Below are 8,634 nucleotides of genomic sequence, written 5' to 3'. Positions count from 1 at the left end.
TGTGATCCAACCAATGTGCTTCTCATTTGAATCCTTACTCAGGAGAAAATCTTTGACACTTGGATGTATGACACGCAAAATGACCTTGTTATGTGTCAACAAGTGCCTGAATTTCTTAAGGCTTTTTACAATAGCAAGGACATGTTTCTCAATGAAATTGTACCTTTGCTCATATTCTTCTAGTCCTTTGCTAAAGAATGCCATTGGCTATTCCAATCCCTCTGCATTTTTCTGTACCAACATGGCTGAAATCACATCATAACCACCATATGCATAAAGAATGAAATCCTTACCAAAATTAGGATTGATTAGGATGAGTATTTCTACTAATGCATCTTTAATGGCCTAAAAAATCTCTTTGGCTTCCTTTGTCCATGCAAAAACTGCATTCTTTTTAAGCATGGTTGTTAATGGCTTGAGAAGAGCTATGATGTCAGGTAGAAATCTTCGTACAAAATTAATGCGGCCAATGAAACTTTGAAGGATTTTCTTGTGTTGTGGTAGAGGCAGCTCCAGATTTTTTGCAACTCATTTAGGGTCTACCGTAATCCCTAACTTAGATACAATGTATCCAAGTAATTTCCCCTCATGCATAGAAAATATACTCTTTTTGGGGTTTAACGAGATGCCAGACTTTCTACAGTGCTAAAAAATCTATCTTAGGTGATCAATATGATCTGCTATTTTCTACAAATAAAAAGTGACATCATCTAAATAAACCAAGACAAACCTATACATCAGATTACTAAAAGCCATTTCCATGGCTTTCTGAAAGTTTTCTCCAGCATCGGACAATCTGAATGGCATTCTTTTGTACACCATTGTTCTCCATTTTGTTGTAAATGCTATTTTGAATTGATCTTCTTCCTTTACCAGGATTTAATTATAACCTAAATAGCCATCCAGCAAAGAGAACCTTTCAGCCCTTGACACACATTGTAATATATGTTCCATGGATGGAAGTGGATGTCTATCCTTCAACGAGATTGGATTCAAGTCTCTAAAATCCACACATAGCTATAATTCTCCATTCTTCTTCCTTACCGAGACCAAGTTAGCAACCCAGCTTGTATGTTTGATAGGAAAAATTATCTTACTCTCAATCAACCTGAACACTTCCTTTTGCATCAAAGGTTCCAGTTTAGGATTGATCGGCCTTTGCTTTTTTTGAACTAGCTTAGCTATTGGTTCCAGCTCTATTGTATGCTGTGCAAGTCCTGGATTGAATCCTTTTAAATCATTGTATTTCCAAGTGAAGACATTACTGAATTCTTGGAACAAATAAAGAAAAGCTTCTTTTTCTTCAGCTGAATTTACTTCACCAAATTTTATGCATTTACCTGGTGCAATTTCTAGATCTGCATACTAGTTTTCTTTGACTAGCAAGTTGGCCTTTCTCGGTCTGAGCTGATCATTAGAATTAAAGATTCTTTCTAATGTTACTAAACCCTTTGGCAACTTGTTTTTTTTAACTGTATCACCTAATCACCATACTAGTCCTTATATCCCTGCTGGTTAGAATTGGCAAAAATGTCTTCCTCTAGCAAAAATTGCAAAATTTGTTCATCGCTATCAAAAACTTGCCAACTAACATCATTATTAGGAACCAAAGGCCTAGTAATGATTCTGATATGATGCTGATTAGTATGTGTGAAAACGTTGTTAACAATATCATACTGAGCTCCTACAACTACCAGTCTATCAGCATGTTGGTTTTCTTTTCTAAGAATAGCCAATATATTAAATGCATCAAAATTTTCAAGTAAATCCCAAACATGATGTCTATAAGACTTCAAAATGTCATTTTTTGCAGCATTTAGATATCCAATTTGATTCACTTCCAATTCACTATCACCATACACCCTCAAGCACTTAATACCACATTTTCTTGCCCATTCTAATCCCTAAATTAACCCTTCATACTCTATTGTATTATTGGTACAAGAAAAATTGAATTTGAAAGTAGCATAGTACTTGTCATTTTTGGGTGAAACTAACATGACACCTCCACTAGCACCTTGTCTACCCCTCAAACCATCAAAAAACATGCTCCATAGCTAATCTTGGGACTCTCCCAACTGATTTGTGAGTTTGACTAGATTGGGAATAACTTCATTTTTCTCATGTATAATATAAGTCCCTAATTCAGCACTCTTTATATGATAAAATTGGTTTTCATAGGTTTGACTTGAAGCCCATTCATCAAGAAGAATATCTAGGACATTGTCTAGCTGAGTTCAATTTTCAGCAGCTGTATGATATTCTACTTGGTCAAATGCAAGCAGGTTTGCATTGACAGAACTAGGAACATAAGGCTCTATGTGGTTTTTTGCAAGGAACTCAGATTTAATCGTTACTTTTGTGCCATATCTAGCCCTAAAAAGCATGTGGGACCAATCCAATGACAAATAACCACCAATATTTGCCATGAAATCTCTAGACAAATAGATGGCAAAGTACAAAGGAAAATCTATAACATAGATATCTTGCTAAATGGAAAAATTAGGATAGGCATGAAGGGTGACACTTGCATCTCTAATCATGCCTATAGTACCTACAGATGTCCCATCAAGTTGAACAACACCTCTTTTAATGGGCTGGTATTTTAGTCCTAATTGGTCAACTATCTTTTTTGGCATGACTAAGCTTGTAGCTCCACTATCTACCATACAATTATGGACTAATTTATCGCCAATGATCAAGGAAAGATAGAAAGGAGGTAGTTTTGTTACCTTATTTGATTCATCGGCAATTTTATCACTATCCTCCTCCTTTTCATCAACACTAGTTAACACCACTTTTGTTGGTTCATTCATCACCCTTGCGGAATCTGCTTTATCTGAGAGAGCCTTTTGCAAGATATCCACTTGACCAGGAATAGCCAAAGTCTCCCACATTGACATAGACACATTCATATTCTTCATGTTCTCCATGATATTAAATGGCACAACAAAGTGTAATTTTTGACGTGCTTTAACAACACCATGTTCTGCTGGCTTGTGAATGATTTGTTTGGTGACAGGGACGTGAGTGTCTCCCACCATGTTTGTAGCACTTTATGATGGCTTAGTAGTATCAGGTGACTTACCCTTTTTTTTTTTTTCTATACTTCAAGGGCTCTTTTTTTAGCTCGATTATTTTTTGATACTAGCGAGTCATTATTGACTACACAAAACTCATCTTTCTGCTAGTTAAGGAAATCGATTTTAGGAGTAGGTGCATCATGCTGCTATTCAGATTGATTATTAGTGACATTTTGCTATCCCATGACTATATTTTGCACCATTAATGCCTAATTTATAACTCCATTTATGCATGTGGCCTGATTATGTTGTTCACTACAGGGGTAATACCACTCAAAATCTACTGCAAGATTATTTTGCATGGGCACTATATCTCTTACTGGATTTGCAGCATTAAGAGGGATTGGGTTATAAGGTCAAAAAGGCCTTTGATTGACATTCTGCCTATAACCCATTACATTACCTTGAAATGGTTGTCTATTTCCTTGGGCCTAACCTTGATTTTGCTACTGGTAAGGTAGGTTTACAACTAGATTCTACTATTGGTAAGGTGGCTTGGGCTGGAACTGCTACTTTTTTAGATTAACTAGCTCATTACTAAAAGTTTGCATCATATTTTTGATCTTGAGCTAACTATTTTTTATTTCCTGTAGCTCTTGTAAAGGGCCTGCAGTACCTAAAGGGCCTATCATGATAATTTCTTGGCTTGGAATGGCAGGTAACTGGCTAAATGGTGGAATTGCCAATGGTATATTTGGGTGAATGTCCAGGAAAATGGGCATTAGATGCCTAGGGGCTATTTTACCAGCCTGGATAAGACTACTTTTAGTTCTAATGGCAATATCATAAGCTTGAGGCAGTGAAACACCTCCCATAGATTGAATCATTATTGATATATTGCTATTTAAGCTTCTCAAATAATAAAGAAAAGCATGATCTACTGAAGGCATTACCGTAATGGGTATTCTAGTCTAGGTCCTTTGAAACTGGTTGTCAAAATCCATAATTTTTTCTTGTGGTACTTGCTTTATGGTTGTGAGTTGTTCTACCAGCAACAAGAAGTCAAACTTATCCTCAAAATGTCTTGTTAGAGTGTCACCCAAAGCATCCCATGAGCCTATGCAACCAAAAATTAGACTTCTAAACCACTATAGTGCTTTCCCCTTTAAAGATGCTACCAATAATTTAGTAGCAACATCTTCCTCTGTAACATGATGTATATCGCACAAAGTAGCAACATCCCTTATGTGCTCATAAGTTGTAGTATGGTTTTCTCTACTAAAATCTAGCAAACTCTTCAATGTTGCAAGTGGTATATCATGATGTTGAGAAAAGTTCAAGGGAATCCCTTGATTAAAAAGTACAAAAGTGTATGCCCTTGCCATTGGTGGAGGTTGGTGTACAGGTTGTTGCACTGATTGTTGTTGTGCAGGACATTGTTGAGTAGGAACACTCTGCTAAAAGCTTGTATTTGCTGTTACAAAACCAGTGCTTGCTGAGTTTTCAACTGAGTCAGTAGATATGTCAAATGATTCAGCACTAAGTGATGGACTTTTTGAATGCTTGACTTTCCTTTGATGTGTTCTGCTGTACACACGAAGACTAGGGGCTGAAAGTCATTTCTTTGATGTTGGCTTCATTCTAGCAAGACTCCTTCCACATCTTTTTGGAGTTTCTAACCGTAGATATTCAAAAGAATCAGAACTTCATGTTTGTATCTTTCTCATAAATTCATCATCCCCTGTAGGCTGGTTGAAAAAAAAAAAAACTTTCAGCTGTACCAGCAGAGAGAAAAAATGCATTCGTGTCCCACTGGGCATGCCAAAACTGTTAAGTTTTAGGATTTGCACCCTTTACTAAACTAGAAACGTTCAGTAAATCTTACTAAACATGGGATTCATTTCACTATGTGAGACTGGATAATGAAATGAAACCTTCGAATTCTAGGTCGGCTCCTATTAGATCCTTCAGTGATAATCTCTAAAACTTAATGAAAACTTGAGGGAAAAGGGGAAGAAATTACTTTAAAAAAACCTAAAACCTAAAGTTTAAACTAAGGAGGTGATACACCAGAAGTTATTATGAAGACCCAAATACACTTGACAAAGAGGATTATATAGCTCTAAGAAATACACATAAAGCATGACTTTTTGTAAAGGCTTGCACAAATGATTTATAATGAGGTTTCAGTACTAAAACTACAAAAAGGAGGATGAACTAATACCTCACTTTGATTAATTTCACATAAAAACACATATTATAACCTACAAGAAAACTTACTTTCCTACGCAAAGGTGTTAGAATGAGATAGAACATAAGGAATAATGAAAATATTCACAAGTTATCTTATCAAATCATTCACATAATTTGCAGAAAGAAAGAAGGCTTAATAATGAACACCCAAAATAACATAATCACCCTTGTTGTCACTTGTATTGTATCTACAAAAATGAATTATAGACTTTGCAAATATAGTCCAAGACTCAGAAGTAGTCACAGAAACTCTATGCATATAATCAGAACTCTCTACAATGAGTTGAAAAACTTGTACTTATGCACTTTCAACCAACTACATTTTGAAAGCCATAAATGCTAGGTCAAATTCAACCCCAAAGGCCAAACTTGAGTCCTAGAAAAGACTTCAAAAAGGTGTAAAAAATGGTCCAAAAGGCATGGCCTGATAATATCATCAACTGCCCTTCATAAATGCAGTTATATCTCAAAAAAAAACTCCTAAAAAGTCTCCAAATTGCAATAACTTCCTGCCCTTCAAGTCTTACCAATACATGACTCATGCTACTTTGCAAAAGAATCCAAGATCCTTCTAATTATTTTAAAAGTAAAATAAATATCTTATTCTCAACATTAATATTAAATATTTTACTATTTAATATTTAATGTTCAAATGTTTTAATATTTGATTATAATATTTTTAATTTATATTTTAATAAGTAATGATTAGATTAATAATGTTATTGACTAAAGCATTAAATCCCTTAACATTATTAATCCAATTAATATTTATTGAAGTATAATCTATAAATGTTACAATAAAATATTAAAATAAATAAATAACATACTTATTTCACCTAAAAGGAAACTACAAAGACATTTGGGTTTTTTGCAAAAGCCTAGCAAGGCTATAATGAAAATGGAAAAAAAGGCTCATGCATGGAAAAGAAGACTTGGACCTAGAAAAAATTCCCACAAAAAAATCGATGGTAAAGAAAGTTCTAGAAGGCATCATATGAATACCCTAAAACGCATCCAAATTCTTCATTTTATAAATTGCAAATTTGAGAAAGAAGAGCTCTCACCACCATGGGGAAGAATGAGGGTTTTTGTGAGGAAAACAGAGCCTTCCTGTGCATTTTTCCATCCCCTTCCTATGTTTTTGTTGGGTCTTCTTTGTTTAAGCTGCAAATCTTTGCTATTGGTGAGCTTACAATGTCGCCACTGGGGATATGCACTGTTGGATGCAAAAAAAAAAAAATAGAAGAAGATGAACATTTGTTTCATTCCAATTTGTACTCCATACATATGGGTTCTGTTGATTATTGGTAGCCATTGCTAAAGGTATTAAAGGTAATATCCTTTTCTTGTTCCCCTGTTTCATTTTTGCATTTTGTTATTTTTTTTTGCTGAGCCGCCATTGTTGAGGGATTTTGTTGTATGTATTGTAATCACTGATGAATTTACAAGGGTTGCTACATATATAGTTGTTTCTTCCTATTGCCATTTAATTATTTCCTCTGGCTTTCACTCTTTTAGCCCTTCTATCTATTCTATTTTATTGTACATTTTCATTTCATTTGGCACGTTCTTGAGATGCGGATTCACAAGTATCATAGGTCGATGACCTATTGCTTCCACCATAGCTTGCAAGTCATCAATTATACAGTTACCCATAGCATTTTGAGGAGCAACTAAAATGAAAATTTCATCTTAGTCATTCACTTCTTTCTTTCATTTTAGTTACAGCGGTGGTCTGAACCCAAAATCTGTAGTCAACATTGTGATTGCAAGGTCTTCCTTTTAGACTAAATTGAATTGTTTGCATTACCCCATAATTCCAAAAGGGTGCTTTCTACATTTTTTTAGCTGCAAGCTTATATCACAATTGTACTTCTTGTTCTCTATCTTTAATATGGTTTATAGCATGTATAACTCCACTTGCTTTTATCATTTTGAATCCTTCTCACTGGGCCATTGTTTGTGGCTGATTCATTTCAGATCTTGCACACTTCATTATGAGTGATGATACCTCAAACCACAGACTTGTCTCTATTAAGTAGGAGCAGAAAATGATTAATAATAATAAAACCCAAACATGAGATGACATAGACACCAATAGCTCCTTGCCTGACTCCACCTTCCATCTACTTGTTTTGAAGAATTTTATCACTTGTTTGATCCCCATAACGAGCAGCATCAAAAAGCCCATTGATTGTATATACTGTTATTGCAAATAATATACTCAGAATAGCAAACCGGGTAGCCCACTTCAGTCTAATAATTCCATCTTTACTGGAAGGAAGCTCCATAGATAAGGCATCATTGTTGATGCTACTTGAGAAATACATGTGGATTTTGTTATCCTATTGTTATGTTACATAAGGTATTTCTTGTTGATTGTCAATTTGCATATTTCCAGCTCAATACAAACTTAAATGACTTGCTGTAAATATAATTTATACTTGAGGTACTTGTCATTTTTGCTATAAATAAGATTTAAACAGCATTCCTCAGTACCCCTATTATTTACCGCACTTGTTTTCCAATTTGAAGTTGTAATTGTTCATTTTTTTAAAGATTTTCTACATTTTGAGGTTTTGTGAAGACATTTTCCGTAGCATGTTTAACATTTGCAATGAAAACTCCTTAGCTCTTAGCATTGCTTGAAGTATTTCCGGTTGATTATCTTTCATGATAGTGCACATGTTTATAAATGATTTGATAGATTGCAGATGCTTCCAAATGGATTTACTATTTGGGTTTTGGAGAATCCTTCATGGTCATTGCACCATATAGAGTCTTTATTCCTATTTTTTAGGAATCCAAAGCTTCATAATATAGATTTTTTAGTCTATTCATCTTTTCTTTCCCTATTTTATATATCAAATATTGCTGTGTTGGTACAAATAATGATTGTATATGCTCTTAGTGTCCATTTCTGGCCATAAAATAGTTGTTCTATATTATATCACTGTTTTGTCCTCTGATATGCATGCTTATTGTTTTGGAGTTTGTAATATTTCATCATGATATCGATCATTTTTTCTTTGCTTATAAGCCTTTTTCTATCCTATTGCATGTTTTATGAGGTTCGAGCATAGGCTCATGACACTCACAAATGATTTGATTTCTTTTAACACTAAATTTCAATATCATTGCTTACTTTTCTTTCATGATGAAATGCATTGACAGATAAGGTATGTATAGGAATAGAGATATACGGTCATTGCTTAGATCCCTCGGGATCTAACACCAATTTTTTTTCCTCTTTTTGCAGCTACTGGAGAGCGTAGAGCTTGAAGATGGATGAATGCGCCAAGGAAAGAGTTCATAACTAGTCAAAGCGACAGGTAATGATTGGTTATCTCTACTCTTT

The sequence above is a fragment of the Cupressus sempervirens genome, chromosome 3 (genome assembly GCF_028749045.1).
Source record: "Cupressus sempervirens isolate cs-2001-9-10 chromosome 3, ASM2874904v1, whole genome shotgun sequence".
Classification (NCBI taxonomy): domain Eukaryota; kingdom Viridiplantae; phylum Streptophyta; class Pinopsida; order Cupressales; family Cupressaceae; genus Cupressus; species Cupressus sempervirens.
Note: the sequence above shows the minus strand (reverse complement) of the source record.